This window comes from Lathyrus oleraceus, chromosome 7 (assembly GCF_024323335.1).
Source record: "Lathyrus oleraceus cultivar Zhongwan6 chromosome 7, CAAS_Psat_ZW6_1.0, whole genome shotgun sequence".
Lineage (NCBI taxonomy): Eukaryota > Viridiplantae > Streptophyta > Magnoliopsida > Fabales > Fabaceae > Lathyrus > Lathyrus oleraceus.
Genome location: NC_066585.1, coordinates 513,844,423 through 513,856,369, shown reverse-complemented (window position 1 = coordinate 513,856,369; position 11,947 = coordinate 513,844,423).

Genomic DNA, 11,947 nt, shown 5'->3' with positions numbered 1-11,947 from the left:
AGGAACTCTGATCTTAGGTTAAGATTGAAATTGCATTGGGTAGGGATTAAGTGATAAGTTGTAAACGGGTGAGTTTAGCTTTGAATTGATACTACTAATAGTGGATTTCCTCCCTGGCTTGGTAGCCCCCAGATGTAGGTCATGTTGGACTGAACTGGGTAAACAATTGCTTGTGTTATTTACTGCACTTACTGTTAAGTTCTGCATAATCCCTGTCTGTGCAGAATTGGATGTCATAACAACCCGAGTGACATCCAAAGTCTGATAACTAGAATTTCAGCCTTGAACTTCATGTGATTGTGAAATGCTTGTTCTTTATCCAATGAATGTGAAATTTTGCACACTATTTCTAGACATGTTGAATGCTGTTTTGGATTTGGTTTGAGGTTTTTACCAATTACCATTTCTGTTTTATACCTATGCTAACTTGGTGTGACAATTGGTGTCACACATGTGCTTGTTGTGTTTGTCTTGACTTATGCTATGTGATTGCCATGCCTAATGATGTCCAATGCCTCTAATTTTTTGTGTGAGGATCATGTTGTATGTCCTGTTTTACTCATGAATTTAGCCAAGATTATTTGAATCATTTTTGATTTAATGTGCATTTATTGCTTCTGATGTTACAATGTGGTCACAATTTGCATACCTTGCCATGTTTGATTCATGAAATGGATTTGGTTAATGATATTGATATGGGACCTTTTGGATTGTGTTCTTGATTGAATGAGGATGATTCATGTCAAATTTCATGTTCTGTTTTGAATTTTTTCTCCATCTTTGACCCTAGGCCTTGACCTAGTGGTTTGTGACTCACAATTGAGCTTTGATTTCAGGTTTACACATCCAAGTCCATAGTTGATGATGCTTCCTCACTTGAGCATTGATGTTTGCTCTAAATGTTGACTAACCTTGAGTTGTTTTGTAGGTTGATGCCAAGTTATTTGTGTTGTGCCCATTGGCTTGTGGCTTGCACATTGTTGCTTAAGGCCTTATCTGTCTGATTGTGTGATTGATTGTTGTTTGATTGTCTGAACTTTGTACTGATTTGTCTGATGTTTCCACAGGTACATTAGTTGCTTTAAGTTCACTTTGAACTTTGCTTTTCTTGGTTGCTTAACCACTGAGGTATGATTCTCTGACTGCATGTAGTCTGGAAGACATGTCCTGTTATGTGGGCAGGCACCTGTCTGAAGCCCTCCTTAAGAGGCAATGCTTGTGTTTGTTTATTTTTTGTGCCAAGCAAGAAAAGTCCTCTTATGAGGCAATTGGCAGATAAAAGAGATGTGTAATCCATCTCCTGCTACTTAGTGTGTCATTCACTTTGCTCACACACCTTGTGTTGATGCATTGTGGATAATAGCCCAAGATCTATGTTGTGTCAGTCATATGTGGAGAAGAGTTCTAACTTTCTGAACTCCCACACTTTCATTTGTCTGAAGCTCTCCTAGGCCAGGGATAAGAGTTGTGAGGTCTTATCCTCACTTCCCATTTCATCTGCTTCACCCTAACTCTCAATGTTAGGGTTAAGAGCTAACTACACCCGATTCCAGTTGGCTTGTGTTTCACAGCCTAACCTTGTATGAGCCCAATTGATTGCATATAGTGTGTGTGATTGTTTATTGTGCTTGTGTTGTTTGACTGTGCTGTTTAGGATAGCTTGCTCCCTGTGCAAGTTAGATAGAAACCTCAACCTAGGATCTTTGTGGATTGCATGATAACTATTAGGCTCGAGTCAGGCTCCCTTCTAGTTTGTCATTTCCCAGTCTCTGGTTAGGATAGAAGTTTCTCCCCTGTTAAGGGGAACTATGTTGCCCTGATCCTCATACCAGATGAGGTACGTAGGCAGGAGATCGTGCGAGATCTCTCCGGGCACCCTTTTCCTTTTTTGTGTGTGTTTGCTTGATAGCTAGCAGGCTCGAGTATCAGACTCCCTGTTAGCTTGTTTGTTCAACTTTTTTGCTTTTGACGACTCAACGTCCGGTTAACCTCTTGTGTGTTTGGAGTCTGACGTAAGTCCAGCGATTGGCAGTTGGTTTCCTGTGTGTGTTGGTTGGTTCGGAGTCCGATGTAAGTCCAGCGATTGGCATTCGGTTTCCATGTTTTCCTGTTTGTGTGGAGTCTGACATAAGTCCAGCGATTGGCAGTCGGCTTCCTGTTTGTGTTTTGTTTGGCGTGTGTGAGCCGAACTACGGTAGCTCTGATTCTCATTCCAGATGAGATACGTAGGCATAGGATGCGATATCCTAGTGAGCCCGTTCCCCTCTTCTTCCATCTGTGTCTCATTCCAATGTGTGTGTGCATTCTTTTGAGCAGTTTTAGCAACCTTATCCTATCTTTCTGAGCGTGGATCCCGTCGAGTACGACGGATGCGTAGGGGTGCTAATACCTTCCCTTCGCATAACCGACTCCCGATCCCATCTCTCTTTGGTCGCGAGACCATGTCTTTTCCAGGTTTACTTCGAGCGTTTCCTTTCCCTCTTTTGGGATAAATAACGCGCGGTGGCGGCTCTGTTTGTTTTGTTTTTCCCGCCGGTTGTTTTTCGCGGATGCGACACCAGGAAGGAAATTCACTAAAATAGAATCAGTTCAAAGACTCTCCGTACACTTCAACAAGTTACAATCTTTCTCACCTAATCTCTACCCGTGCAATTTCTACCTAAGCACTCTTAGATATGAGAACCCACTCACTTCCCTACAATCACACCTGTGATCTTAAACAACAATCCCTTGAGAAAAGAAAATACTTTTCAATAACACACTCTTGATTTTACTTCACAGTTTCAATCAAGAAGACACACTCTTGATCTTGCTTAACAGCTTTGATCAAGAAGACACACACTTGATCTTGCTTCACAGCTTTAATCAAGTAGACACGCACTCTTGCTTAACAGCTTTAGAGTGACAAATTACAACCACAAATTAGTCCAATTCAATCATCAAAAGATGACTTGAATGGCTTATAAGTCTCACGACTAAACAGAACACAAACCCTAGCTCTCTCTCTATATTTCGCTCAGTATTGGTTGTGCTCTAAAACAAGTTTTCTAAGTCCCTTTTTATAGAAGCATTCAGCTGGGCTTGGACATCTTGAAAACCCTAAATCTATTTTCCAATCAAATTTTTTATAACAGCTGGTTAGATCTCCTTGGAAAATAAGTAAATCAGGTTGTAATCCACTATTTAATGCGCCATCTAATCAGATCTTCAATCATACATAGATTGCCATTAATTGTGCAATCACAAAACACCAGACATTCACACTGAATGTTCTGTGTACAGGATGTCATGACATCGGGTCTGACATCCTGGAAAAATCCTACATAATTCAATAATTCCTTTTATAACTTCTAGCAGGTACAACCATATCAGATGCCATGACCTTATGTATGACATCCTGAAACAATCCTGCATGAACATGTCTTTCATTTAAGCTCCAGCAGGTACATCCCATATCAGATGCCATGACCTTGTGTATGACATTCTGAAACAATCCTGCATGAACATGTTCTTGAACTCCAGCAGGTACATAGGATATCTCATGTTAAGACATCACACATAACATCTTGTGAACACTCTTTGTTTTACCAAAATTGCTGCCAATATTAAGAATCAACAAACTCCCCCTTTAGCAAATTTTGGCTAAAACATATATCTGTCCTTTTTGTTCACAAGGTAAACTATCAGCAGTTAAACGACATATTAGTAGTTTAAACAGCAACAGAAACAACACAATTACTAGCTTATAGTTACTAGTAATACACACATGCACAAGGGTACTTCTCCTCCCCCTAAATCTGTGCAGCAAAAACAGAATTACTAGTTATGGACGCAACTAGTAAGACACACAAATGCACAAGGGTACTTCTTCTCCCCCTAAATCTGTGCATACATCAACCAACCTCCATGAACATAACAGTTACTGTAATCACAGCACCTGTACCAGCCAGAATGTCATTCTGACATCTGCTTCAACATCAACACCTGTGCACCATATCAGACATCCTCTTTGACATCTGTAAATAGAACAACATTCTGTTTTAATACCTGTGCACTTCCTTCAATAATAGTTATCCTTCAGTTCAGCTACATACAACTCACCACTGCACAACTGCTTCCACATTCCACATTAACACTTCTCCTCCTTTTTAGTCAAAATTGACCAAAGGTGACCAATTAGACAAAATAAATGTCTATTAGCCTAGCAGGGACTGTTAGATCAGATGTTATAACATTAAGAATGTTAAAACATAATATTCAGGAAGTACAAACCATCATCATACACAGTTGTGATAGCTGAGATAATGAACAAACCCAAGGAACTCATCAAGAGCCCAAAATAATACAAACAGGCATCAATGAGGACTGCCACAAATTACACATTTTTCAAAAAAACAATAAAACTTCAGCATCCAAACAGTAACAGCAGAACAGTCACAACAGTCTTCACAACACACCTCACACCATCTTCAGTCTTCAACACACAAAGGGTGGGAACCATCAATCAGAAGACGAAGTATCACCTTCACCTTCAGAGCCTTCAGAGCTTTCAGAGCTGCCACTGAATTGGGCTTTTGCATTTGAGTTCTTAGTTGCCTTCTCCATTTCTTCCTTTTCCATGTTGCAGATAAGAACTTCCAAAGCTTCTTTTCTTGCCTTGGCCACCCTTATACCATTCTCCAATTCCTTGCAGGTATCTTTTAGTTGGTCAATTAAGCTCCCTTAAGATGCAGGCTCCCTTCTGGAAGATGTCATAACAACATCATTGACATGACTTCCCTCAAACAGCTTATAATGAATGGATAGAGGGGGTTTTCTTCTGCTTGGCATGTCACTTGTATTGAGAATGCCTGGTTGTTGACTCAAGATAATACCACAAATAATGGATGGGAAGGCAATGGGCAACTTCACATCATTTGTGGAGGCATGTCTGATGGTTTGATCAAATATAAACTTTCCAAAGTCATAGTTTATCTTGGTTCCAATTGCATGAATGATTCTTCCAAGACCAATGGAGATGGTAGAGATATGATTAGTAGGCACCCAGTTGGCTGAACCAATCTTGTGTAAGATGGCATATTTGACAGTGAGCTTGCCAGCTGATAAGTGATTCCTATTAGGCCATTCCTTAACTTGGCCAGCTGTAATAACCCTACAGACCTCATTGTCTGTAGTCTCTAGGTCCACTCCTCCATCAGTTCCTCTTCCTAGGAACTTATTGATAATACTTGGTGAGAATTTCACACATTTTCCCCTTATAAACACCTTGCAGAACTCCTTGCTGCTCTTTTCATAAATATCCTCAGGGATATTCACAATAAACTCTTTTACCAACCCCTCATAACATTGGGGTAGAGCTACCACAGTCTTCATTAGTCCAGCCTTTTTGATCAACTTAATTACTTCCTTTACCTCTACAGCCTCTTTTCCAAGCTCTCTTTCAACCGCTATCCTCCTCTGAATGACAAATTTCCATTTTGCAACACCATCTTCTAAATGAAAGGAGATATTGTCTAGGTGCACAGCAGCGGCTTTGCCAGGAGACTTCTGAACAGTCTGCCTTTTTGCAGGGGAGATGTCTGGGACATCGTCTTTGACATCCTCATCAGAATCAGAACTGTCTCTTTCTTTCCTTTTCCTAACCTCAACTTTGCTCCAGGATTTTGAGGGTCCTACACCAGCAGCCTTTTTCACTCTTGCTGTTCTCATTTTAGCCACACTTTTCCCTTTCCTAGTTCTCAGTTTCTCAGTTACACTAGGTTTTACAAGATGGACCAAAGAATCATCCTCTTCTTCAGAGCTTTCTTCCTCTAGGTCAATAACATTCTCCTGAGACACATTTGCTGGTTTCTTGCTAGGTAGGGTTTTACCTAGGGAGCGTAGCCCTTCAACAGCAACTTCCTTTTCTGATCTAGATGAGCCATCATCTTTATCAGCATGAGGTTCCTCCTCTGGTGAGGGGTCCCTTCTGGACAGAGGGGTAGAAACCCCTTGGACTTCATGCCCTTCACTAAGAATCCTAGTAACTAGGTTCCTAATGGCACGATCAGCATAATGCATGTCTTTTGGAAGAGAAGATTTACCAGGGGTATTACCTTGCTTATCTCCAGCCATGGAGGAGGGACTTGGGGTGTCACCTGGTATCAAGCAAAGTGGAGTAACGTCCAGCACGTCTTCATCTAGAAACTCCATGGTGGGAGTCTTTGAATGGTGAGAGGATTTTGAACCAGATGATGATGGATGTTGAGACATGTTGTAGAACTTTTGAGAGAAGTTTCTTTGCCCTAGCTGAGTTTTTCTGAGAAGTTGAATGGAGATGGAAATTGCTGAGTTTAGGTAGCGTGTGCTAATGGCATAGATACTATTTTCAATGGTAGGGAATGATTTTTCATTAATGTAGCTCTTTCTTTTAAGCGGGCAGACACTATATTTATTTCCTTTTCTTTTCCACTTTAATTGCCATAATTTCACAAGAGTCCAAATCCCTAATTTCCCTCTTTCATATTCAAATTGAATATCACCCAAATTTCTTGCAGTCTTGTCAGCTATTTCCATATCATGCTTTAGACCCATGAATTTGTCTTCCATGAATTTTCTAATGGAGTGATGATAACAAAAGTTGTACTTGGTCCACTTGTGCTGAATATGTTTTTTGGACCTAGTTGCAGTATTCAGGTTGTCACAATACAATGTCATGACATCGGGTGTGACATTATATACAATCATCAATAGTTTCATCCAACCCAGTTGAGACCAACTGCTTCCATTATGAACACCATTTTCACCTTTCACATGTATAGGAGTAGGTGTCATCCCAATCTTCTCCACATTGTTCTTGGAATTTTTGCTTTGAGGTAAACACATAGTCCCTTGTGGCCTAGTTCCAAAAATGCTCTCTCCAGTTTCAGACTGCCTTTGACTGGTCACATGTCCACTTATTTGTTCTAACCTCTCAGTTGTTTCAGCCATCATAACCTTTTCTCTTATGAAAGTGAGGTTAGGTCTGAGCTTCTGGTGTGACATCCTTATCTAACATTTCTCGCAGACTTGTTTTTCATCACTCTTGAGGGTTCTTCTAGCATCAATATTCATCTTTATGACTTCCTCTTTGACATAGGAATACTTTAAGGAATAATCCATTTGAGAGCTCCACATGTAGCAATTGTCTTTGGTCCTGATTCCTTTCATAATCACTTCACTATCTTTGTTAAAAATTAGACATTCAGTTTTGGTGAAGTTAACATTCAGACCTTGATCACATAGTTGACTGATGCTTATTAGATTTGCAGTCAAGCCCCTAACTAGTAGAACCTTGTCAAGTTTAGGAACTCCAAGACAATCAAGCTTACTTGTTCCCTTGATTTCACCTTTTGCTCCATCTCCAAAGGTTACATGGCTTATGGTATGATGATGCAGATTACTTAGCAGGTCTTGGTTTCCAGTCATCTGTCTGGAACATCCACTATCCAAGTACCACTCTTCTTTGGCTGAGATTCTGAGGGGAATGTAAGCTATCAGACTTGTAACATTAGTCTTAGGAATCCATTGCTTCTTAATGATGGGGCTGTGTTGTTTGGGTCTGGATTGATAGTGATTCTGATGATGAGCAGGCCTAGGATAACCATACAGTTTATAGCATAACGGCTTCAGATGACCAAATTTCCCACAGTAATGGCATCTCCATCTTTGGTGTTTCCCTTTCTGCTGTTTTCTCCTCAGGTGTTGTGACATATGATGTGACATCACAGGTTTACTTTTATTATGGATCCACTTAGGTTTGGCTTGAGATTTGGCACCAGTGTAACTGCTCTCAGGCTTTGAGTCATTATACCCAATGCCAGATTTGTCTCCTGTTATTTGTCCAGTTTGGAGAATCTTGTCTAAGGAGTCAGATCCATTGCTTAACATCCTTACATACTTGGTCATCTCTTCTAGTTTAGAATTTAGATACATGGATTCAGTTTTCAACTTAGAGATGGTTTTCACATGGTCTGCCTTCTCACTTTCCAGCTGTGCTATCTTCTGACTTTTAGCTTGTGGATTTTCAACTAGCTTGGCATTCATAACCACTGCTTCTGTTTGTAAATTGGAGATGGTTTCCAAGTATTCTACCTTCTCAATCTCAAGTTGAGTTATTTCCTTCTTCTGGTTTTCAACCTGTTTGCACAGCTCTACACTTTTGTGACACAACTTTCTGTAGGTAGAGGCCAATTCTTCAAAGGTTACTTCACCATCACTTGAGTCCTCATCAGATCCCCATCTTCCTGTCAAAGTAGTCACAAGATTTGCAGCCTCCTCTGTTTCACTCTCATCAGACCAAGTGGCAGCAAGACTCATCTTCTGTTTCTTGAGGTAGGTTCCACATTCAGTCCTGATGTGTCCATACCCATCACATTCATAGCACTGTACCTCTTTTCCTTCTTTGAGCTTCTCATATGATCTTGCTCTTCTTCCAGCATTGTTGGATTTACTGATGTCAGATGAGATGTTCTTGACATTTGTCTTAGATCTTACATCCATCTTTTTCAACAGTTTATTGAACTGTCTTCCCAACATTGCTACTTCATTGACCAAATCTTCATCAACATCCTGACTCTTTTCCTCTTCTGTGTTTAACATAAAGGCCATGCTCTTTATTTTCTTTTCAAAACCATCATTCAATCTCATCTCAAAGGTTTGGAGGGAACCAATTAGCTCATCTACCCTCATGTTGGAAATGTCTTGAGACTCTTCTATGGCAGTCACCTTCATTGCAAATCTCTTAGGGAGTGACCTGAGTATTTTCCTTACCAGTTTTTCATCTGTCATCTTCTCTCCCAGGGCTCCTGGGGCATTAACAATTTCAAGGATACTCATGTGAAATTCATGTCTGTTTTCATATTCTTTCATCCTTAAGTTTTCAAACTTGGAGGTGAGCAGTTGAAGCCTAGACCTCTTAACCCTAGAGGTGCCTTCATGAGTGGTCTTGAGAATATCCCAAGCATCTTTGGCCACTTCACAGTTGTTTACCAACCTGAAAATATTTTTGTCTACTCCATTAAATATGGAATTCAATGCTTTAGAATTTCCAAGGGCTAGATCATCCTCCTCCTTGGACCATTGTTCTTCAGGATTCTTCTCAGTAGTGGCTTCTCCTTCTTTAGTAATTACATGATGCACCCAGCCTGTTAGCACAGCTTTCCAAGCCTTGTTATCAAGAGATTTTAGAAATTCTACCATTTGAGGTTTCCAATAATCATAGTTAGAACCATCCAAAATTGGTGGCCTGTGGACAGATCCTCCATCTCTCTCCATTGTACCAGAAAGTATTATCCCTAGATCTCACCCAGAACCAGAGCAGGATGCCTGCTCTGATACCAATTGAAATTCTGGTATCAGATATAAGATGTCGAAGGTAATGTCACGACACTAATATCTGTTAACACAAATAAGATAAAGATACAGAATGGTAAAGCAAATGACACAAGCAATTGTTAACCCAGTTCGGCCCAACTCACCTACATCTGGGGGCTACCAAGCCAGGAAAGAAATTCACTAAAATAGAATCAGTTCAAAGACTCACCGTACACTTCAACAAGTTACAGTCTTTCTCACCTAATCTCTACCCGTGCAATTTCTACCTAAGCACTCTTAGATATGAGAACCCACTCACTTCCCTACAATCACACCTGTGATCTTAAACAACAATCCCTTGAGAAAAGAAAATACTTTTCAATAACACACTCTTGATTTTACTTCACAGTTTCAATCAAGAAGACACACTCTTGATTTTGCTTAACAGCTTTGATCAAGAAGACACACACTTGATCTTGCTTCACAACTTTAATCAAGTAGACACACACTCTTGCTTAACAGCTTTAGAGTGACAAATTACAACCAAAAATTAGTCCAATTCAATCATCAAAAGATGACTTGAATGGCTTACAAGTCTCACGACTAAACAGAACACAAACCCTAGCTCTCTCTCTCTATATTTCGCTCAGTATTGGTTGTGTTCTAAAACAGGTTTTCTAAGTCCCTTTTTATAGAAGCATTCAGCTGGGCTTGGACATCTTGAAAACCCTAAATCTATTTTCCAATCAAATCTTTTTATAACAGCTGGTTAGATCTCCTTAGAAAATAAGTAAATCAGGTTGTAATCCATGATTGAATGCGCCAGCTAATCAGATCTTCAATCATACATAGATTGCCATTAATTGTGCAATCACAAACACCAGACATTCACACTGAATGTTCTGTGTACAGGATGTCATGACATCGGGTCTGACATCCTGGAAAAATCCTGCATAATTCAATAATTCCTTTTATAACTTCCAGCAGGTACAACCATATCAGATGCCATGACCTTGTGTATGACATCCTGAAACAATCCTGCATGAACATGTCTTTCATTTAAGCTCCAGCAGGTACATCCCATATCAGATGCCATGACCTTGTGTATGACATTCTGAAACAATCCTGCATGAACATGTTCTTGAACTCCAGCAGGTACATAGGATATCTCATGTTAAGACATCACACATAACATCTTGTGAACACTCTTTGTTTTACCAAAATTGCTGCCAATATTAAGAATCAACAAGAGGTTAAAATATATTTTAAGTTTATTAGATCAATCTACTTAATAATTAAAAATACAATTTTTTTATTACTAATTGTAAACGTCATGATCTTCCCCTAAAACGACTTCGTTCCTAAACGCCGCGTGCTTGAGGGACTGTGTATCAATATGTATATATTGATCCGTGTTCGCCCATCATACTTGGAGCTTGTATAATATTCGGAAGGCATCAAGGGCGGGATCATGTCGAAAATGAGAGATTTCAAAGAGATCATCCCGACTATGTTGACTCAATTGCAACTCATATCATACATCAGTAGACATACATGTATGGTTGTTAATGACAATAAAAGCACATTTGACTTCTTAAATAGTATACGAAAAGCATTTCACCCTATGTAACTCAAGCTTGGGAGAATTTGTACATGCTCGACTTCTTGTTAGGACTCAAGATGACATTTCTCCCTTATCCGTCTCATTCTTAGGGTACTATATAAATTTAATCCTATTTTCGATAAAGGGGCTTAAATAGTGAAGCTACACGAAATATACCCGAGCGTATCGCACGCTCAAAGATATAACAAAGTCGTCATCGAGCTTTATTTATTCCCGATGGAAAGGGAAAACATTAATAAAACCCAGGGCAAGAGAAGAAAGGTAAGAAATTCAGTTATGCAGGGGAAAGGTATTAGCATCCGTTTTACTCAACAGGAACCATTTCGATTGTTCTTTGAAAGAACATGTGTTAATATCTAAAGATTACTCGCGAAAGGAGAAAAAGGTTTAAATGATTAGATGTGAAAAAGAAAATAATAATTAGTGTGCTCGCCAAGCATTTGATCCATTGTGCCTATGTATCCTCATCCGTGCAATAAGAAAGTCAGAGCTTTGTAGTCTGTGGTAGAAAATATGGATGCTTTAATTGTTTTTAGTGAACAGTGTTAACGTTCGCATTCTACAACCAACTTGCTTGCATGCTCGAGCATGGGAGCTTTAAGCGTTTGTTTGTTTGCGATAGAATGGATGCGTTTGGATCATACTCTAGCAGTTAAATATTAATATTATACTCACACATGGAGGATTAAGCTTCGTTCATGGTAGAATGAAAGTAACACATCATTTCTGAAAAGGTTTTGAACAGAAAATGATGCCCAAAGGCAAAAATGAATTTGATGAGTTGAGTTTGCTTTTATTCTGAAAATAAAGTCCTGATTAGAAATGTACTAAAGTCTATTAATGGAGATGAATACGATGAGCAATTGGGTCATTCGTCCCGTACCCAAAGATATTCAGAATGGGGATAGGAATGCTCACCCTCGTCCCTTCTACATTGCTTAAGGCTCATGGCGTACAATTCTAATCATATTATTAATTTTTTTGGAGTTT